Genomic DNA, 22,860 nt, shown 5'->3' on the forward strand with positions numbered 1-22,860 from the left:
ACCACTTTCATTTTTTTCTTTTGCTCCCCCCATTCCCCATAATCATTGAGCCTTACTCCCAATATGTCTGTTCTATCCTCATCCTTTCTTGGCACTGGATGGACAGGCAAGAGTTTATGATTGCAGCATGGGAGTGCAGAAAACAGTAAGAGTTTTCATTACTCCTACAGCTAACCTCTTGTTGGCAGGCAACTACACCATACCCACAGGGGGCTACTGGACATTAACATTGTTGGATTCATGTTTCTGTGAATATGGTGACTAGATCACTTCTCTTTCCCCAGGATGACTGAAACTGATGTCATTCACTCACCCCATGTCTTGTCAAACCCAGGACAGCTGTGGCACAGTTGGTACTTTAGCCATATCTACCATGGAGCCAGTGACACAGCTTTAATTTACAATGCATTGATATTCTTATCAGGAAAAACATATTACATTTTAAAATGTAAAAACGTCAGTACACAACACAAAAACAACCAGTTATCCAATATACCAATTCTTCCAGTTTGTGGTTTAGAAAATTAATGGCATCACAAGCTTCAGTTTCAAGATCAACAGGGATGGGATTTAAAAAATCTCACCGAGTAGCTTGTGATCAGCACCTAATAAATTGCCTGGCCTGTACGCACCCATACATACACTCACACTCAAAAAGGCTTTAAATGGAGCCCTTGTTAATAATTAATAATTAGGTTTAACAAGCTTCTACTAATTGCTGACAATGCAGCAACATCAGGCTGCAGGGAAGATAAGTGCAGCAGCTCATTCACTGTATGGGTTGGTAAAATAAAGTACATCACAGCAAATAAGGACAAATAATTCCTGAAGTGCACTATGGATGCATAAGGGAGACACAGCAAGACAGCTGCTGTGGTTTCAGTGTAGAATAAGCACACAGCTGTCTACATACACCTGGAATCAAGAACTGTAATGACGAAAAACAAAAGACACAGACCTGCGCAGCTCAGCATCTCTGCCCTGGTGTCTGAATTGATCCCTTAGGCTATAAAGGAGACAGTGCAAATGGTGAACTGGATGGTAAAATGGTAAATGGCAAATGGCAAACTGATAAAGCCCTGAATGCACTCCAGATGACTTAATTTTGAACAGTGGCAAGGAAAGCCATAAAAACAGTGTGGAGGTGCAAGTGAGCAGCAACTGTTTGCTGGCTCATCCCAGTAGTGGCTGTCCAACCCTGCTGTCATGACACCCACACAGGAGGGCAGGGTTGCATCTTGATGCACTGAGATTGTTAGATCACTGGAGATGAAAGACCTTTTAAGAAATTTCATTCTCAGGTGGCAGTGTAAAACAGAAATTACTGTCATTCCAGGGAGAGGTTAGGCCAGGCATTGGGGGGAAGTGGTCCACAACTCAGCAGACCATCCCACTGCCTAACTCCTGCGTCATCTCTAGAGTATGAAAAGGACTGATGAAGCTCTTGCCTCAATTAAGTATTAAATGGACTGCATGGTTCTCCTCCTTCCTAAGAGATGAATGAGCCTGGGTCTTGCTGTGAATGGAGAAAGAATGGGCCAACCCAAGCAGGTAGGGAGTGTTACTGAGTACATACTAAAAAAGAGGGAAGTTAGAGTTAAGCTCCACTATTGTCTCTGAAAATCAATGCAAGCAGCTCTAGTTATGCTTAGCTGAAAGTACCCCACTATAGCTAAAAGCAACTATTTCCAAATCACACCCTAGCAAAGCAAATCCAAGCATAAAAATCCCCTAGATTTGTTTTGTATAATACAACCTACAAAAAACAATATGTAACAGCAATTATTAATTTGTCTATTTTTAACCAATTAAAACCATCTGGACAACTCCTAATTTTCTGGGATAATCAAAAAGCAGAGCCAAAACCATCTGCACAACTCCTAATTTTTCTGGGATGACCAAGAAGCAGAACCAAGCAGTACGTAAGAGGAGACTCTAGCCAATTCCATGCTAAACAAGGATAAAGACCTGACCAAGAGCTAAATATCGTGGGTCTATTTAATAGCCTAAGCACCGGAACAGCTAGCAAGGAGCTAGAGAGCAGTGATAAGACATAGTTATACACTTCTTTCGAAGGGAAGGGTAGGGTAGGGTGTACTTGCCTGGGGTGCACATTCCATGCCATAACCCCTGAGATAGATCAGAGACAGCAAGGAGGTACCTGCTTGAAAGAGCATGCAGGACTTTCTCAAGAATTAAATCTCTCACAGAAGAGATGGACACACACATGATAAGGTCTTCTGCTTGTCAGACTTTCTGGCATCAGTAGGTATGTATAATGGACTGCAAAAACACATCACAAAAATTCCATTATTGACTGTCTGGATGATAGCCATGCTGCAACTAGGTCTCATACAGTTAAACAATGAAATGGAAAAGCTGTGCAGAGGATAAAAAAGAACATATATGATTACACAATAAAAATAAGGAAAAAAGAATGATGTAGTAGCAAGCTCACTGTAACACACAATGTCTAGTGCCTCACTAAAACTGCCTTCAAAGGCACTTGGAAATCATCCTCCAGTCAATATTGCCACAGCTGTTCTTGAAAATGGGAAATGACACTGGTTCACTAACAGGACTTACCTGATAAAGTCAAAAAAGATTCTTTGTCTGCATCTTCTTGCCTTAGCCCTCTAAGCTATAACTAAGGTAAGACCATAACTGTAAGTTCCATACATGTTCTGTTCCATTGTGGAATACCAATACTGTTATATGTACCAGACTGCTTGACAGACTGCTTTTGTTGATTGCTTTATGTTGGTGGCATCTGGCATAAATTTAGTCAGATAAGGCTTTATCCAATTACTAGAAAGAGTTTATCTTCAAACATATTATAAATACAGGCACTGCGAGATGAGCTGGATGTTCTTAGTACCAGCAGTAATAACTAAGGATAACAGAAGGCGGGTAAATACTGATGAAGGTACGCTGCTAGAAGATGTACTACAAACCTCTATCCCACCAACCTAAGAAAAGGGCAAATCAACATGAGAAATGCATTCCGAACCTAAGGATTTATGCCAAAGTGCAAAAAATCTCTGCTGAAGAGCAGCAGAACCTTGCAAGAAAACTAAACTGCACAATCTGTCCAACTCCAATAAAATCAAAATAGCCCTGCTCTCCCAATGACAAGTCAGAATTTTTCCAGCAAGGGAAGTTGGTTATAACACCCTTTTCAATCCAAGAATAAGATTTTTAAATATATTAAATAACTACAATAATCAAATAATAAAGTAATCATAATATTTAAAAAATGTTTAAATGTATTAAAATAATTAGAAGTTATGTACCTACCATAACGTTCCATGTTAGTTGTCTTCTCTCGCCTTCTTTCTTGCTGGATGGGTTCAGAGCTGATCCTCGGCTCCGACTCGGCACTTGCTAAGCTCGAGAGTCACTTTTACCAGCTCGAGGCAGCCCCATATCCCATGATGCAAGGCGGTATATACCCAGATCTCATTTGGTACTTATAGGGAAAAACACCTAGCACAAAAAACTTTCCACTAAGGAAAGAAGAGCAATTAACCTAAACAAAAAGGGCTATAATGGGAACCCAGATAACTAACTGGCGCCCAAAGAAGCAATCTTCCTGACAAGGGAGATCAAAGTCTGTCCAGGCAAGGGGGCAGGAGGGAGGGTCGCAAGAAAGAAGGCGAGAGAAGACAACTAACATGGAACGTTATGGTAGGTACATAACTTCTAAATGTTAAGTTGTCAGTCTCGCCTTCATTCTTGCTGGATGGGACCGCGTCCCTAGCACCTCTATCCTGGGTGGCTCAATGGAACAGACTCTTGAGAACCGTAGAACCAAAACTGGCTCTATCCCTGGAGGCCAAATCCAATTTGTAATGAGAAACAAAGGTATGAGGAGTGGCCCAAGTGGCTGCTGCACAAATAGTATCTAAGGGAAGTCTAGCCTGAAAAGCTGTGGAAGTGGCTAAGCTTCTGGTGGAATGTGCCTTTGGTTTTGAGCACAGCTGTTTGCCCCTAAGTTGATAGATTTCGGAAATGGTGGAAGAAAGCTATCTAGACAAGGTCACTTTGGAAATAGGAAGGCCTTTCTTATTCTCAGCATAAGAAAGAAAGAGTTGATCAGACTTTCTGAATTGTTTTGTTCTGTCCAAATAATATCTGAGTTGGCGGTGAACATCAAGATAATGTAATTTTTGTTCCGATCTGTTGGAGTAATTGGGGAAAAATACAGGGAGATCAATAGATTGGTTTAAATTTGTTTTTGAAGCAACCTTGGGCAAAAAGGAAGGATTAGTTCTCAAGGATACTCTGTCCTTGTGGAAGACCAAATATGGGGGACGAACAGAGAGGGCATGCAGTTCTGACACTCTCCTAGCCGAGGTAATAGCGACAAGGAAGAGTGTCTTCCAAGAAAGAAACTTTAGAGAACATGAAACAGCTGGCTCGAAGGGAGGAAGAATTAAGGATGTCAGCACTAGATTTAGGTCCCATTGAGGAGGAGGAGTCCTGACAGGAGGATTAAGGAGAAAAACTCCTCTTAGAAAAGCTTTACAAAGCCTGTGGGACATAATGTTGTGGTCTGCAAAACCGACATGAAAGTTCGAGATCGCAGCTAACTGAACTTTGACAGTGGAAGCTGAAGAACCCGAGTGAAGGATTTCCGCTAAAAAATCCAAAACTGCATGAACAGGGGCAGTAAAGGGATCTATATTCCTTGATTTCGCCCAAAGGGAGAAAAGTTTCCACTTGCTAGTGTAAATCCTTCTAGTAGAGGATTTAAGGGAAGCCACTATGATATCCCTAACAGGGTTAGAGATCATAGGAAGCCTGGCTAAGGAAGGAAGTGGAGCAACCAAGCTGTGAGGTTGAGAGAAGGAATGGACCGATGCAGCTGACCCGATTGGTGGATCAGAAGATCTGGCACTGGGTCCAGATGCCACGGCTGCGCCAAGAGGTGACGATGGAGGAACGGAAACCAAATTTGTCGAGGCCAATACAGGGCAATGAGAATCATTTTGGCTCTCAAAACAGTAGCTTTCTGGAGTACCTGTGGTATCAAAGGAAAGGGAGGAAAGGCATAAAGAAGTCCCTGGGGCAAATCTTGGGTAAGAGCGTCTCTGGGGGGATGGCCTGGAAGTGGGAAGAGAGAGAAGAAGTCCGGGCATTTGCTGTTTTGGGGAGTAGCAAAAAGATCGCAACATGGGCGGCCCCATTCTTGAAAAATCTCCTCCACTATAGATTGTTTGAGAGACCACTCGTGAGGCATGAGAATAGCTCTGCTCAATCTGTCCGCTAAAATGTTGGTTTTCCCAGGGATATGCGTTGCTACCAGAAACCGATGAGAGGAGATCGCCCATTGCCAAAGTCTGAGAGCTTCTCGACACAAGGGGTAGGACCTGGTTCCTCCCTGCTTGTTGATATACCACACTACGGACATATTGTCCGTGTGAACTGCAACTGTTCCCAAGGGAAGAAAGTCGTTGAGGGCTTGCAACGTTAAAAGCACTGCTCTCATCTCTAGGACATTTATGTGCAGGTGGTATTCGAACGGTTGCCACGTCCCATGAACCATCCTGCCCTGATAATGACCCCCCCACCCGATCAGGGAGGCGTCCATAGTGACTGTGGCTACCGGGGCCGGGGAAACAAAAGGTCTGCCCTGATGAACCTGGGGAGAAGAAATCCACCAGGATAGATGGTTTTTGCAAGTTTGTGTCACCAGAATCTGATGACGCATGGGGAGTTGTTGTTAGGACCATTGGGTGAACAACATCCATTGAAGGAGACGCATGTAAAAGCGGGCCAAAGGGAGAAGAGTAATGGCAGCTGCCATGAGGCCCAATACCTTTAGGACCAGTCTGGCTTGCACCTTTTTGCTGGCAAGGATGATCCGCACATGGTTTTGGATATCTAGGATTCTGTTGCTTGTGAGGTTTGCTGACATCCGGACAGTGTCTAAATTTGTGCCTATAAAAGTAATAGATTGGCAGGGCAATAAGGAGGATTTTTCGTAGTTGATAGAAATTCCTAAATGAGGGCAGAGATTTAGGGTGTAATCTCTGGCTTGGAGAAGTTGATGCCTGGTGGTGGCTGAGAGGAGCCAGTCGTCGAGATACGGAAACACCTGGAATCCTTGACGTCTCAGGTGAGCTGTGACCACTGCCATACATTTGGTGAACACTCTGGGGGCTGTAGTGAGACCAAAGGGCAGGGCTCTGAATTGGTAATGACTGGACCCCAGCCGAAAGCGGAGAAACCTTCTGGAGCGTCTGTGGATTTTTATGTGATAGTACGCATCCTGAAGGTCTATTGAGCACATCCAGTTGTCTTTGCCCAGAAAGGGCAAAATCGATTGAAGTGTGACCATCCGAAATCTTGTCTTTTTCACAGACTTGTTGAGTCTGCTGAGGTTCAATATTGGTCTCCAATCTCCCGTCTTTTTGGGAATCAAAAAGAACCTTGAGTAGATTCTGGGCTCTGAATGGTCTGTTGGAACTGGCTGAATGGCCCTTTTTTGTAGAAGCTTTGATACTTCTAATTTTGCGATTTCCCTTAGACCGGGTGGAACATCTGGAAGGGAATTTTTGTGAGTGAAGGGACTTTCCTTGAAAGGAATCTTGTAACCCTCGGATATGATCGACTGTACCCATTTGTCTTGTGAAAGGGAAAGCCAGGCTTCTGGGTACAGCGATAATCTTCCCCCGACTGCCTCCAAGGATGGACAGTCGGGCAACACCTCAGGGATGCTGGAAGGGCTTGTCAGAGAGAGGTTCTCTGCTTCCCTGGTTTTGTGGACCCCCTCTGCCCCTAGGGCGGTGTCTGTTATTATTACCCCCTCTGCCTCTAGGGGTAAACTGACCACGTGTATCCGGCGTGACTCCCTGAGATTTACGGAACCACATCTTTCCGCCCTTCTGTCCTTTAGGGTAAGGCCTAGAAGGGGTAGAAAAATGGACCCCTACGGCAGAGAGAGTCTTGCTGTCTTGCTCACACCTGGTCAACGTATCCTTCACCTGAGGACCAAACAATGTTGCTCCATTGAAGGGAGAGTTTGTGAAGGACGCCTTAAAGGGATCTGCAAAATTACAGAGCCGCATCCAGGACTGACGCCTAAGAGCCACTCCTGTCCCTGCAGCTCTACTCGCTCCATCTGCTGCATACGAAATCAGCCACATGGAGGAGTTAGCTATGGAGTTAAGGATTCCTAGCTGAGAGGCAATCTTGTCCTGAGCCCCTGGAGCTGTAGGATCCTGTACTACTTCACCTAATTCTTTAAAGATGTCCCTTTGAAGTCTGGAGAAGTGACATAGGTAATTCAGCGAACGCATAGCAAAGGTTGCTGAGGAAAACATCCGCTTACCATAACTGTCCATGGTCCTAGAATCTTTGTTAGGAGGATGGACTGGTACGGAAGGATCTGCAAGTTCCTTCTTAGTGGCAGCCGCCACCACCATGGCATCAACAGGGACACCTTTTGTAAGGAATTGCTTTTCGGAAGGGGCTGTAATAAATTTAGAAGGCCTCCTGGGAACTGGTTCTACGGAATCAGGAGCTGCCCATGCCTTCCGAGCTATTACCTCCATGAGGGGATCAAAAGGCGGAGACACCCAGGAGGTGGAGGGTCGAGATCCGAACGCCTCTAGGTATACCGACTCATCCTCGGAGGTGTTTATGGATTGCCAGTTTCCCCTCTGTTTTAGGAGTTCTAGGATGTCTGAAAAAGAGACATCCTCAGAGGGGGATCTTGGGGACCCCTCCGACTCATCTAAGTCTGTATCTGAAGTTGTAGACTCAGGGGAGTCTAAGTGCTTCCTCTTACAGGTCCTCTTACGCGGAGGATCTCCTGAAGGATCAGGAGAATCCTCGGAAGAGGGGGTTCTTCCCAGTGGGGAAACCTGAGGCAGTGGATCTCTCGGTCCGGGAGCAAGAGAGTGGGTAGAGACATCTACAGGCACCATAGAGGGAGGAGCTAAGGGGATAGACTGCTGACTGAGCCCAGGGGCCAGCACACTCCTCATCACCTCGAAGGCTCCCCTGCCAGGAAGATCCGAGAGACCCCGCTCTGAAGAAACAGAGGCTCCCGGGTCCACCGAGAGGGAAGGCTCCGAGGCAGATGTCGGGGCCGAGCTCACCAAAGCCGAAGCCCCGAGGGGAAGAGCAGGGTCGGACAAGGGTCCGATGCCACTCACCCCCTCGGAGCAGACCAGGGAAGCCCGACCACCGGATCCCTCCAACGAAGGTCTCGAGGAGGAGATAAGAGTAGAAGCTGAAGGAGCAGAAAGGGGTGGTATCTGCCCCACAGCTGTAGCAGTGACTAATCCCATAGACTCTGGCTCCGAGCTCTGGAGGAGAGTCGAAGGAGGAACTTGAAGAGGGTGTGGACTAGTAGTCGTCTGTTGAGACAGACTATGAAGCATTTGGGCTAGTGCCTGTGATTTTAACAATCTGCTTACCACTCTCTTCAAATCGTGGTCTGACAGCCTGGAAGACCTAGATGATCGGCTCCGATGGCTCTGCTCTGAAAGAAGAGGAGAGGTTGGAGCCGACAGTATCAGTTCCAAAGAGGGAGACCTGGACCTCTTCCTTGAAGGAACCATCGGAGCCGACGAACCCTCGGCTCCAGACGGAGCCGACAACTTTTCGTCTCTGAGTGTAGTCAAGGATGTATCGGCTCCAGTCGGAGCCGATACAGGCAAAGAAATAATGGTATTGGAGCCGGTCGGCGCCGATACCGAAGCCTTAGCCACATGGTGGTCGGAGCCGACACCAATGTGACAGTCAAAGTGTCGGCACCGAAGATTTAGCCAAATTAGGATCAGCTCCAGCCGGAGTCAATCTCGACTCCAAAGGAGTCGGAGCCAAGGCTGAAGGCTTAGAAACAGAAGCCTGGGCCTTGGTGGTCTTAGAGGGTTTGCCCGGAGCCGATTTGGCCGGGGAGCCCTCCGGTTTAAGAAGCCCTCTCAATATTAATTTGTTTCTCCTTTCCTGCAGGACTCTCTGGCTGAAAGAGTGACAGATAGCACAGGAGTCCTGCAGGTGGAGAGGTCCCAGGCAGTAGATACAAGAAGTGTGACCGTCTGTCAGAGATATCTTCTGACAGCATGAGTCACACTTCTTGAAGCCTGAGACCCTCTGTTCTTTTGACATAGTGAGTACACACGCACCAAGACTCACACAGTCCAGTCAGAAAATTAAATTTTTAATTTTAAATTTTAATATAAGGGGAATATATAAACCCACACACACACCCTGACAGGAAGGGATGGGTAGGGAAGAAGGCCTGACTAAATAAACACAAGTAGGGAAAACGGGTAAAATGACTGGGAGACCCTACAACTACGTACAAAAGACAATTATACTGAAATAATTGAGAAAAACTAGGATTGGGGAGTCTAACAACAGTAAAAAGAATTACTTACCACGAGCTGGCAAAAGGAGTACCTCATCAGCGAAGCGGCAAACGAGATCTGGGTATATACTGCCTTGCATCATGGGATATGGGGCTGCCTCGAGCTGGTAAAAGTGACTCTCGAGCTTAGCAAGTGCCGAGTCGGAGCCGAGGATCGGCTCCGAACCCATCCAGCAAGAATGAAGGCGAGATTGACAACTTAGCATCTAATAATTAACAATACATTAATTAATTCGGTCATTAATACAAGTGGAACTATACCTCTCTCTACCCACTTTCATTTTGAAACTTTGTGAAGATATCCATCTAATCCGCTGCTCTGTGCAACACATTCACCACAGTCAACCCTTTGGTATCAAGTGCTTCCATAAAATCTTTCACCTCTTTTAATGACTGTGACCTTACTTTTTTCAACATTAATCTCAGAGGTATGCGTAAGAAAATTCAAGATATCCATGCATGTCTAGCTTTTTACTTGTTAGATATGCTGGTTGCCACAGAAACTTGGCTAAAACAAGAAATTACCAACATCAAAATCATTCCCCAGGTTTCAACACACACAGAAATTACCAACATCAGAATCATTCCCCAAGTTTCAACACACTCAGAATGGAAGGGATACTTAAAACAGCAGGAGGTACAGACATTATTTATAACAGCATATTAGAAATAATCCAACCCAGCTAAATATCCCAAAATTCAATAATGCTGAACTTGTGCTTATGTGCCTCAAAAATCAACTAAAGAAATTCCATACGCATCTCAGCAGTATATATCCCACCAGACAATAACATTACCACAGCAGAAAATATCCTACACTCTATATCTGAAAACATCCTCCTGAAAACTTCACATTGGAAGACCTAAACATTTACTGGAAATCTCTAAACAGCAGCAACTATAAAGGCTATACATTTATATAGCATCATCCAACTAATAACCTCCTCTACCAGACTTAACAAAAAAACTAAAAGATAATACACATGGGATTGGATTGTAACAAAAAAAAAAAACACACATCATAATATCTTCGGGTGTTTACTTGACACTACCGGTGACCACCTCCTAACTTATGCAATAAGGCAACAACATGGATCACCCAAATAATTTATCTGCAACCAAATATGTAATGTCACCAAATTTGCCAAATGCACATTCATCTCAAGTATTATCCCCTACAACTGGAATATTTTAAAAACAATACCCCTTGATGAAGCAATTACTCATTTTAACTATAACTTCCTAGAAATTCTAAATGTGTTAGCACCTGTTAGGACAAAAAGGGCAAAATGTAATAACGCACCCTGACTAACAAAAGAGACAAAACAGCTCAAGCTGCAAAGACACAAAGCACAGATGAAATGGTAGAAAAATAAAGCTTAGTATACCTACCAAAGGTTTAGACATCTCAGAAACCTCACTAAGTCCAATGTTAACTCAGACAAGAAATCACACTATAACAACCTCCAATATAAGCACCAAAATAATCACAAGACAAACCCACCTCCATAGACAACACAAGGAAAAAGAAACTAAGGGTAATGCTGCTCAACGCCAGAAGTCTAAAGCTCAAGATGCACGCACTTGAGGCTCTCCTCAGTATGGAGAATATCGATATCTGTGCAGTAACAGAAACCTGGTTCAAGGCTCCCGAGAGCACCCCAGCACTACCAGGTTATATCTCATACCATGCTTTTCGGCCCCAAAACTTGGACCGAACCACAAAAGGAGGGGGAGTATCCATATTCAAAGATACCCACACCTCCAGGTTAGTGGCACTGCACGAAGCATCGGAGACCATCCATGTGCAACTAACAGTGGGCAAAACTGCCTTTCAATTTGTAGCCTGCTACAGACCACCCTCCCAAACTCAGGAACCCCACTCGACTTTCCTGAGAACACTGGAGAACATAAAGGTCTCTCCAAACACCATTATATTGGGTGACTTCAACTATCCAAACATAGACTGGGAGCACTACTCAAGCCCCAGCCCCCTCGCCCAACAGTTCCTAGAATTTATAAACTCAAATGCTATGGAACAACTGGTCACCACTCCCACAAGAGGCGAAAACATATTAGACCTGATCATCACCAACATGGGGGCTCTATGTTCCATACCAGAGGTATACCCCTCACTGGTAAGATCTGACCATAAATTAATCTCACTGGACATTCATATCCCGTCCCCACCCCCAGCCAAGGAAACCATGGTGAAGAACTTCTCAAAAGCAAACTTCACACTTCTCAAAACCGAGGTGGAATCTTTCAAAGCCCCCGGGCCAGTGGAAAATATGCCCAAACTGCAGAATTCTTTACAAACGCATTCTATGGACACCTACAGAAATGCATGGATCGTGCTATCCCAAATAAAACCAAGACTCACTCCTCCAAAGGCAGGAGACTTGTCTGGTGGACCCCAGCTATAAATAAGCCATACAACAGAAGGAAGAAGCTACTACATGATAGAGCAAAATCCCAAAAAGGGAAGGCATCTCTGATCAGTACTAGCAAGAAACTACGATCCCTCATAAAATCATCTAAGGCCAGCTTCGAAAGAAAAATTGCACAAGACGCTAAAGATAATCACAAGGCCTTCTTTAGTTATGTCAGGAACCTGGGTGGCAACTCCCAGATATGCTCTGAGTTAGTGCAAAATGACAAAAAATACACTGAACCCACAGACATTGCCAACATCCTGGCAGACAGGTTCAGTGCAAACTTCTCCCCCCCTTCCCACCAAAAGAGCAAATGTCTATCCCAACAGAGTGTAGCCTCCCTGACATCACAGATGCACAGGTGAGAGCTGCCCTCCCCCAAAGCAAAAAAACACAGCACCAATGGGACCGGATGGTGTGCCGGGCTGCGTCTTCCACGAGCTCCAAGAAGAACTGAACCCTCACATAAAGTCACTGTTCAGTCTCAGCCTTACTACAGGATATGTACCCAAGGAATGGCGTACAACAACAGTGGTCCCACAACGGACCCCGGAAACTATCGCCCTATAAGCCTGACTAGCCTGGTCTACAAAGCTATGGAGCATATCATCATGGAACTCATAAACAAAGACATTGGGAACCTCCAAACAGTGGATCCTACCCAATTCGGCTTTGTTAAGGGCAGATCTTGCCTCTTGAACATGGTCGACTTCTTTGAAACAGTCACCAAGGACACAGATGAAGGGAAGGTAGTCCACACAGCCTACCCGGACCTCGCAAAAGCCTTCGACACAATACCCCACTCGGGCATCATAAATAAGCTCACCAGCTTCAATATCAACCCCTATCTCACAAGATGGGTTGCAAACTGGCTCAGGGATAGAACCCACATGGTCAGAATTGCAGGTGCCATGTCAGACTCTAAACCAGTTACAAGTGGTGTCCCACAAGGCTCAATCCTGGGACCTCTCTTGTTCGGTATATATTTCTCTGAGGTACAGGATAACACAGGAGGACTATGGCTGACTAAGTTCGCAGATGACTGCAAACTGGGTGCCATAATGGACTCGCCGATTGACACAAGCATCCTCCAAAAAGGTCTCACAGAGACGGATAACTGGTGCCAGAGCCATGGCCTAAAGCTAAATGCCAAAAAGTGCATAGTCATTCCCTTTGGGAAAAACAAAGTGCCCACAAATTACCACATAGGTGGCAATCCATTAAGTATGGAAGAATTAATTAGGGATTTGGGGAACCAAGTAGATAGCAATCTCTCCTTTGACAATCACGTTGCCAAAGTGGTTAGAAAGACCTTCTATATAACCCACCTTATCACGAAAGGGTTCACATCTAGATCAAGAGAGGTCATTGTGCCCCTCTACTCATCACTCATCAGGGCCATAATTGAATACAATGCCCCATTTGGGATGTACCTTACCCGACACCTGCAGCAACTGGAAAGACCCCAAAAGTACCTCACCAAGAGGATCAAGGGACTCAAACAGATACCCTACGCAGTTAGGCTAAAGAAACTCCAGCTCTACTCAGTTGCTTATCGCCTACTCAGAGGCGATCTGTGCCTGACATATAAAGCCATGTCCAACCCAGAATTAATGGACATGCTCCACCTCAGGAAATCCAAATCCCTTAGAGCTACACGCTCCAGGGACTTAAACCTCAGCACAGAAATAAATAGGACATGCTGGAGGGACAGATTCATATTCCAGGGGCTCCCCTCACTCTGGAACAAAATCCCAATCCATGTTAGGCAGAGCCCCTCAATGACCCTCTTCAAGAGAAATCTTGACGAGTGGATGGGAGATTGTAGGTTTACCCCGGGATCTCTTCTGTGTCCCTACTAGACAGAGGCACAGTAAAGTAACCTTAAAAAGGCTATCTTCTGTGACTTACTATACAGAGGCACAGTCAACTAATCTAAAAGGGTGGTGAAAGCCAAACACACTCTGGCTAGGCTTATAAATGCCCTAGGGCAGATAGCCTAGTATCAACCTATGAACCTATGAACAAGTTATTCTGTTCATCTCTAAACAAAATGAAACACCCTGGCTGTATCATCACACCCCATCCTACTAGTTCTAACAATCATCAGTCCAGCTCCACTCAGTTCAACACACATTTTATCCAGACAGTTCTTTCCTTTATCAACACTGACTTCAATTCCCTTCAGCTTCCTCCTGTTCTTGAAAACCACACATAGTCATTTAACTTTGATCCTGTCCCAACCTCAGCTATTAGAAAAGGACTCAGAAAACTAAAAAACAACAATCCTAACTGTTGGAAACCTTCCCACAGAAAACTGAAAATTTGCTACAGATGCATTATCCTTACCTGTCATTTATTCTGATCAGCCTGCCAGTAACTTAAAACTTTCACCTCCATCTGGAAAAAAAAAACTTCATGGCACCCTTCACAAAGGTGGGTACATCTACTGAACAAACTATAGACTCTCTGTAATCTTATCACCTCACTCTTATTCTTGAAAAATGCATCCATGCACAGCTTATGTAATATATAACTAAGCAGAACCAACTCGCCAACACACAGCACGGACCCAACCATAGCACTGCTGCTTCAACAAAGTCAACTAAACAGAAACAAGTATTCAATACTGTATCCCACCAAAAGCTCCTTCCTGAACTTGCTACCCTGCATTTCACTTCTTCCTCTCTCTCCTGGCTCCAAAACTATCTATCCAACCACCATTAGGCAAGTACATGGCAGCAAAATCTCTCTCACCATTTCTACCAGTATCTGTTGGTGTTCCCCAAGGAACATTACTTGGCCCACTCTTATTTACCATTTTCATAAACAAGCTGCATGTTGCAACTACTCTTGCCACTTTTGTACAATATGCCAATGGCTTAACCCATATTTGCTTTGTCCCATCCATAACAAAATTGCAACACTCCTTCACTGCCACTGAATCTTAACTTAAAAACTCTAATGCCTCAATCCCAAAAGAAGAAAGGCAAGGTTTTCATCCCAAAACAATATCATAAATAGAAATACACATTTCATGTTACTTATAAAACACATAACTATGCTGTACAAAAGCAAGTGAACTAACAAACTCCGACACCATCTAACCCCCACACAGTTAAATAAATGCCCACTTCCTCCTATATTCTCCCAATAAATGCCACTATTACAGAACACTCTATAACTCTCTTACAAGACACCTTTGCTGTAGCAACAAACTTCTACTATGCATCAGTAAACCATTCAACACTGCCGCATACTCTCACTACTCACAATATACATCAAAACTCTGGAACTAAATCCCTACACAGTTGAAACAGATAAGATTTATAGATGCAAAACACTGCTTAAACAGCAGCTAAACCAAAGCTGGCTCTGCATTTCTTGCTCTTGTGGCTAAGCATCTCCCCAGATCTCTCTCTTAACTAACACCTCTCTCATTAACTCTCAAACTGTCACTTTCTCATTGTCTTCAGTTTTAAATTTGGTCTAGACTAATGACTGAACTGCTCAAGACTACGTAAATACTATATATATATATATATATATATATATATATATATATATATATATATATATAATTTCATTACGTTTATGCTTATCTTACATGTATAATCATGATACTTAATCTGTGTTTTCATTGTCATTCATGTTTCCCTGTCTGTTGTTGCTAGTACTTCTGTATAGCCAGCACTGGACTATTGTGCATTTGCTATTGGGCCATGACAGTGGGCATGAACAGATAAATAAATCTAGACCAGTGCCAAGTAGCAGGCACGTAAGTGCTGAAGAATGTAGGCTGTTACACATGAAAATATCATAACCTCAACTGGATAATTGTGCTAAGCTGCTCGTCATAGCTCCAGATAGTTTACATTGATAATTTTATTGTTGACTGCCTAATGCTGTAGCAAAATGGAGCCCTGATCAGAAGAGGGAGAATCTTCCTCCACTCTGGGCCTCTTGTCAGGAGGGGGTTGGGAACCCCTGATAAGAGTAATTAAATCCTCAGCCATTTTAACCATCTGTTTTTTAGGCATGGGGCTTGTGGATGGGCCCTGTGCAACAGGCCTCTTGGGATACCTGGCTGATTTGGACTTAGTAAAGGCCTTAATGGAAAAGGAAGATGAGGGTCTAAAGACACCATGGGTGGAAGTGGACCTGTCCACATTAGGAGACTCAACACTCACAGTGGCTTCGGTGGTTGTAGTCTGGGTATGGGCCGAGGTACCTGCGGTCTCGGGTACAGAAGACCCCGCCAAGGAGGTGTCGTCGGTAGTCAGGGACTGCATAGACATCTCGCTGAGAACCGGACCACGTGTAGGCGATTTTGGCGTGGTGTCGGTGGAGACCGCGGACCTTGCATGTCGGTCCTTGTCCTTGCGTTTTTTGGACAAAACGGTAGTTGGAGTCTCCGACGACATTTTATAATCAAATGCTTTACCAAATAAATGTTGGGCGAACTCTGCCCTATGCTTGATAGTGCGTTTATTGAAAGCACAAAAGCGACAGCCCGAGACTTCGTGGTCTGGGCCTAAACAAGGTATGCAAAGGGAATGGAAATCCTTATGCGGTATTTGCTTCCCACAAGAAATGCAATTGTTAACTTTTTCTGACATCGGTCTGAGGCAAGAAAAGTTTCCCCAACAGGGTACTTAGCTTTAATGAAGACTTCGGTTTCCAAATTTTTCGTAAATTCAGGAGCTGGCCGACTGGCACTTGCGAACTGCTTCTGCTTCGGGCACCGTGCGGCAAAAAAGACTGAAGAAAATGGCGTTGGCTGTGTCTTATATACTCCTGCCTCACTGACGTCAGGAAAAGAAGCGACAACAACCGACGCCGGATCAAGACTTTGGAATTCGGCCGACCGAGGGACCGCCTGACGGCAGAGAACCCCATATGTTATTACTGCAGCTGTATGCACGATGAACATCCATCTTGAACATCCATCTTGATCTCTACTTAGCTAAACATTCTCAAAATATAGATTAGAATGGCAGCTGCCTATACTTCCTGGCAGCTTACACAGAGGAAGTCAGAAATGCAAATGTTATATAGTGCATAACTAACAAAAAAATGGTCATCACTATGGTTATTTTATGCAGGACTTGCACAGCATATAGAGCAGTACTGTAACTAAGTGGGACAAAGGCACAAGCTGATAAGGGGCAGGGATTGACAAGTGCTGATGGTGTGCCAGTGCAGAACCAGCATTCATTTATGAAGCCAGGAGAATATCATGGCTTTCAGAATGAATGTTGACACTGCATTCCAGTTTGAGTGTCAATGTACACTACTAACTGTAGCAAGGTGTTAGTTACATTTATAGAAAGCTGCTTGCTACAACTGCATCAGGAAAGATCTTTTTTTTGCTTCTGGACCTAGGGTTGAAATAAAGGCGCCAGTCAGGGGGAAATACCCTCAGCCCTCATTTACCTACTGTATGACCTTGAGCAAGTCATTTAATAAGATACTGCTCCTGGGTCACCCCCTGAAAAAGGGCCGAGTCCAGTGAGACTATCTGGCTAACAAATGGGTGTTAGTATTAATACCATGGGCTCCAAATGAACTTGCTAATCCTCTGATATACAAAATGACAAAGACTTGGAAATGTTACTGAACCTTTGCTAACATATTCAGAAATGTAATACAAAAAGTAATAAGAGTGATGTTGATAACATGAAACAAGCAAAGTTAAATACACTAAAGACTGTCAGAATATGCATTGCAACATCAGACACAAGATAAAAGATAATGCAAGTAACACCTCAGTATGAAACAGAATATTATAGAGCTTAATGTATAAATATAGCCCTGCTTCTGGTCTGTTAGTGAAGTGAGGTGACATCTCTGAAGCTTTTCCTACAAATCACAATCCTTGCCCAAATTCCACATTAAAAAGAGGAGATTCAAAGGAAACATGTGCCTCTGGCTTAGCTCCACCCTCAGGGCTCAGCTAGGAGACAGACACTAGGCTGGAGGAAGTGAATGTCCGAATTAACTAAAAGGCAGCTAATTTAGGGGGGAAAGTTAAATAACTGCAAAAGCTTCTAAAAAGTCTTTTAATGACTTAAGAGGAAATATCCTTAAAAGCAAAATGTAAAAATCATATGAAAGAAGTAATCAGTGCTTTTTTAAACACCTTTATTAAATTATTACTTGTGACATAGGCATAGGGTTACCACCTGTCTCACTTTGCGAGGGATAGTCCCTCTTTGGACAGTTGTGTCCTGACCAAAAATATTAAAAATGGCAAATGTCCTGAGATTGTATGACATAATTATGTCCCATATTTTATGTAATAGTTGCATAAAATACTTATTTCTGTATCTAAAATACCTAAGTGTTACAAGAAACAGAATAAGCAACTAAACTGCTACAAGAATATGCCTTTATTTAGGCAAAAAAGTAAAGTTCTATCCTTTGTAGTGACCATGGGTATGTGTCGGCCTGTAAAATCTGATATGTGTCCCAAAAATGTCCCACTTTGGCCATCTGAAAAGGTGGCAACCCTACATAGGCAAATTTACATTTATACAAAACTAATAAAACTGTAGTAACAAGTTCACATTTACAAACATTATACTTTGCATTTACTGCTAAATATCATGTACCCTAAGCAACATTACATAAGTTATTCATTTCCTGCCTTTTTTTTAACAAAAAACATCTTTGTTAACCATCACTTAAAACATAGGAAATCAGACATTATATAAATTAAAACAATCTACACCGACACATTCTTAGTTACAATTACTTTACATTACAAACCATACTGACACACTCCCAGTTGCAAACATTACACATCACTTATCTACCCAATCATTTTCAGTCAAATATTACATAGCTCATTTAAGTCCTTCCTTCTTTTAAACTTCATTCCTCCCCTGTATGTACTGTTCCTACAATTCCCATTTTTTCAATGTAGTTTGCTTCTGCCTTTTCGAAAGATCTCAATTCCAGTTGTTTTATCTCGGTTACTATATTCTTTCTTTCTACTATAGCAGGTTTAGATTTTGATTTCCATTTTCTAGTAATTGCTTTTTTGGCAGCCACCATAATTAGACATAGCAAGGCCTTACCATGTCTAGGCAATTCCGATTCTGTATCATACCTCAGAAAAATAATTTCCCTCATCATACCAATCTGCCCACCCAGCATCTCTGACAGTGCATCCTGCAGGGAATCCTTAAAAGTCCACCAATTCAATACACTCTTAGAAAATATGGTCACAATTACCTCTTTCTTTCCCATCACATCTCCATCATTTGCTGTCTACCTAAGGAAAATGCTCTGGAGTCTACTTGGGGTATAAAAATATCTATGTAAACATTTCCAAGCAAAAATCCCAAATCTTGTAGATTTTGTTGCAAACTTAGGAGACATACATATATCCTCCCATTGTTTCTTTGTGAATTGCTTATCTAGTATGTCTTACCAATCCTTTCTAACCTCCTTTGATTTATTCTTATACTCATCATGCAATATTTTATATGCTCTACTAATTATTCCCTTTTTAACAACAGCTTCTGTTCTAGATTCTACTAAAAACTCTACCAGTTCTGGTCTTTCATTTAGGATCCCCTATTTTTTTCTCTTTGCCTATACTCTGCCTTCCCTATCAAGGATTGATATAATCTCTAACCTGTAGTCCAAATAAATTATTGGCGTCTTCCCATTCTGTCATCTTTCCCTCTCTAGTTATTTGATCCCAATATCTTGGCTCTTTCACCAGTTTTCTCCAATTAATTCCAGGCCCTCTCTTGCCTATTGTCTATAGCCCTAATTGCAGTCATCCCTATTGGCAGAATCTCCTTTCTCCATTCCTGTGTTGGATTAGATCTTAAGATACTTTCTGCTGCTTTATAGATATAATATTCTGCATGGTTACTGTTGTTCTCCTTAAAAGCCTGCATCCAAAGTCCCAGTCTATCCTTGTTTCTTGAGCTTCACCCCCATTTCATCATCATCCCTTTCCACTTTGAATTATAGTTTCTTGCTTGTGCTATGTAAAGGAGCCTTGACACTGTAGTTCTGAAATACCCCCTTCAATTCAGGAAATCCCAATCAGCCCTGTTCTATTGGCAGAATCAGCTTATCCTATTTGACTCTTGCTGTCTTCCCCTCCCAGATAAAGTCCTTCAGTTCTTTATTAATTGCTGTCCACAACTTCTCTGGTTGACAAAAATATGCCTGGCCTGTGTATATGACTAATGGGACTAAAAACATTTTAATTGCTTGTATCTTACTATCCCTATTCATATAACAAAGCTTCAGTTTTCCCAGTTTTTGCATTACCTTTTGTTTAATCTCATCTCACATACCCTTAACATCCTTAGCTGCCACACCAAATCATTTTTAATCTATACTCCTAAATACTTCACTTTATTATGTCCCCATAAATATGGATACTGCTGAACCAATTCATATGTAGGTACATAATTTACTGCTACTGCCTTTGCTTTAACTTCATTAATTTTGTATCCTAAAAAGATTTGAAACTGTTTCAAAATGTTCCACAACACTGAAATGTGTGTCTGTTTTTTTTAGATATAAAATACTATCTGCAAATACAGCCAGCCTTTCTTGACTACCATACCAATTATATCCTTGAATTTCTGAGTCCCTTAATTTCTTTGCCAATGGTTCTAAATACAGTGCAAATAACTTAAGGTTAATAGGACACCCGTGCCTGGTTCCTCTGCTCAAGAAGAAATTATCAGAGAGGACCCCATCCACTTTAATTTTCACCTCCAATCCCTCATACATCACCCTAATCAACCTTATAATTTTTCAGGAAATGCAAGTACTTCCATTGCCCTGCTCATTAAGTCTCAGCTTATTCTGTCAACTGCTTTCTCTGCATCAAGACCCACCAAGAACAATGGTATTTTCTTACATTCTGCTTCCATCTGGATCATCAGTGTTCTGTTTGTTGTCAAATGTTTGTCTCTCCTCCACAAAACCACACTGTTCCATATCTATCAATTTTGGCATTACTTTTGCCACTCTTTTAGCCATTACAGATGCAAACACTTTATAATCATGGTTTAGTAGAGAAATGGGCCTGTATGAAGCTGGATCTGATAGATCTTTACCCTCTTTAGGTATTACAGCTACCAGTGCAATCTTCCAGGATGTTGGCACTTCTCCCTCTATTAAAATATTGATAACCTTCCAGATCTTTATCGTTTTTTTCCCTCCTTAGCTTCCAAACTTCCACAGGAATGCCATCTATTCCTGTGGACTTTCCTGTAGATTGCTTATACATCACATTTTTTATCCCATCTCCTCCTATCCTGTTAGAGATTGAGCGTCATCCACCTCTAACCTTGGAATATTTAAATCTTCCATAAGCATCTCCATTTGCATATGTCTCTGCTTTATACAGACTTTGCAGAATTTCAGAAATATTTCTAATACCTCTACAGGATCTGCTGTTACCTTCCTTGTTATAGGCTCCCTAAGGTTTGCAACGGCCCTTTCTACTTTCTGTTGCTTGAATCGTTGTGCTAAAAGTTTTTGTGGTCTAATGTTACTGTCAAAAAACAGTTGATTTTTTCTAAACGTGTATATTATCAAGGTAATCCCTTATTTTCTGCTTAGCATTTTGCAGTTGAGCCTCTTCTTGTTCTGTAAGATTCCTCCTATTCTGCAATACTTTAACATTTGTCAGTCCCTCTAAATAATTCTTGTTGCTTCTTAACCACAGATCCCTTTTTTTATTTCCACCTTATTTTAAACTCTACCTTAACTTTATCCCAATCCCTAGCTATATTTCCAGATGTAATTTCTTTCCTCACAAATAGCTCCTGAATAACCTCCACTACCTATTCCTTAAATTCCTCTTTTCAACAGACAGGTGGGAAAGCGCCAGTGCCTCATTTTTATTTCATTACCCTGTGATTTTATTTTAGTTATTATTGGCACATGATCTAAAATAGTTATTGGGTGTGTATAGAACAGTTGTGTAAGAACTTACCAAAACCTTAGATGTCCTTCTCTTCCATGTTGCAGCATTCATCACAGTAGGGAGGTCACTGCCTGCAGCACTGGACATCCGGCCAGTATACCAAAGTCTTTGGAGCAGGGGGGTACGTGTGACATCTCCAGGTCAGAACCATAAAGTGACGTAGGCCATACAAGTGCCGTCTGCACGTACCCCCTTCAGAACGGACTGCCACATACAGTAGTACCCCTGAAGATGTATTGAAGAGATAAAAAGGAAGTCCCTTCAGACTAACACGAAGACCAGACTATAGGGTATTTGGCCACCTGTGTCTGCTGCTGATGATAACTAGATGAACTATGTCACGACACCGGTGATACTGTATCCAAATATGAAGCTATACAGCAAACAAGCACTTAGCACACCAAATAATTTATTGTAAAGCTTTCGGGTCCACACCCTTCATCAGTACTGATGAATTAAAAATTATTTGGTATGCTAAGTGCTTGTTTGCTGATAACTAGATGAAGGTAGGACTGTGACCCCACAGGTAGTTAGCAAGTAAGGAAGGTAAGGAAAGTAACCCAAGGGGGGTAGGAGGGAGGGTCTGAATACTGCAACATGGAAGAGAAGGACATCTAAGGTTATGGTAAGTGCTTAAACAGTTGTTCTATGTCCTTCTATTCTCATGATGCAGTATTCATCACAGTAGAGAGAGTACCAAAGCTTTTAGGTATGAGCCTGGGAGGAGGCATGTAGTCCCTGATCGATGAGACCTTGTAAGATAGATCTGGCAAAACCAGCTCTAGCCCTGGAGGCTAAATCTAGTTTGTAATGCTTAGTAAAAGTATGAGCTGAAACTCAGTAGCCACTTATAAGATGGAGGTGTAATCTACCCCTTGAAAAAGGCAGCTGAGGAGTCATCTGATCTGGTGGACTGCATTTTGACATTGCCAGATAAAATCTTTCCATCTGTAGAGTAGCATGTACAAATGGCCTTAAGAGATCCATGAAGGGATGGTCTGTTTGGAGACTGGCTTCCCTAGAGCCCTACTATGGAAGGAAATGAACAGTTGGTCAGATTTTTTAAT

General features: G+C 42.8%; 1 protein-coding gene across 1 annotated transcript in view; it reads right to left on the reverse strand.

Moving 5' to 3' along the window:
• Nucleotides 1-22,860, reverse strand: part of PXYLP1 (2-phosphoxylose phosphatase 1) — a 910,146-nt gene that overhangs the window by 199,080 nt on the left and 688,206 nt on the right. The gene's annotated exons all lie outside the window — the stretch shown is intronic.

The sequence above is a fragment of the Protopterus annectens genome, chromosome 4.part1 (assembly GCF_019279795.1).
Source record: "Protopterus annectens isolate FY-2018-M chromosome 4.part1, PAN1.0, whole genome shotgun sequence".
NCBI lineage: Eukaryota > Metazoa > Chordata > Ceratodontiformes > Protopteridae > Protopterus > Protopterus annectens.